Genomic DNA, 356 nt, shown 5'->3' with positions numbered 1-356 from the left:
TGTGTCCATACTTGTCCTGTTAGACAGTGGACTTGTGTCCATTCTTGTCCTGTTAGACAATGGACTTGTGGCCATTCTTGTCCTGGTAGACAGTGGACTTGTGTCCATACTGGTTATGTTAGACAGTGGACTTGTGTCCATACTTGTCCTGTCTGAAAGGGGACTTGTGTCCATTCTTGTCCTGTTAGACAGTGGGCGTGTGTCCATACTTGTCCTGTTAGACCATGGACATGTGTCCATACTGGTTCTATTGGACAGTGGACTTGTGTCCATACTGGTTATGTTAGACAGTGGACTTGTGTCCATACTTGTCCTGTCTGAAAGGGGACTTGTGTCCATTCTTGTCCTGTTAGACA

The sequence above is a fragment of the Austrofundulus limnaeus genome, unplaced genomic scaffold, assembly GCF_001266775.1.
Source record: "Austrofundulus limnaeus strain Quisiro unplaced genomic scaffold, Austrofundulus_limnaeus-1.0 Scaffold1599, whole genome shotgun sequence".
Lineage (NCBI taxonomy): Eukaryota > Metazoa > Chordata > Actinopteri > Cyprinodontiformes > Rivulidae > Austrofundulus > Austrofundulus limnaeus.
Note: the sequence above shows the minus strand (reverse complement) of the source record.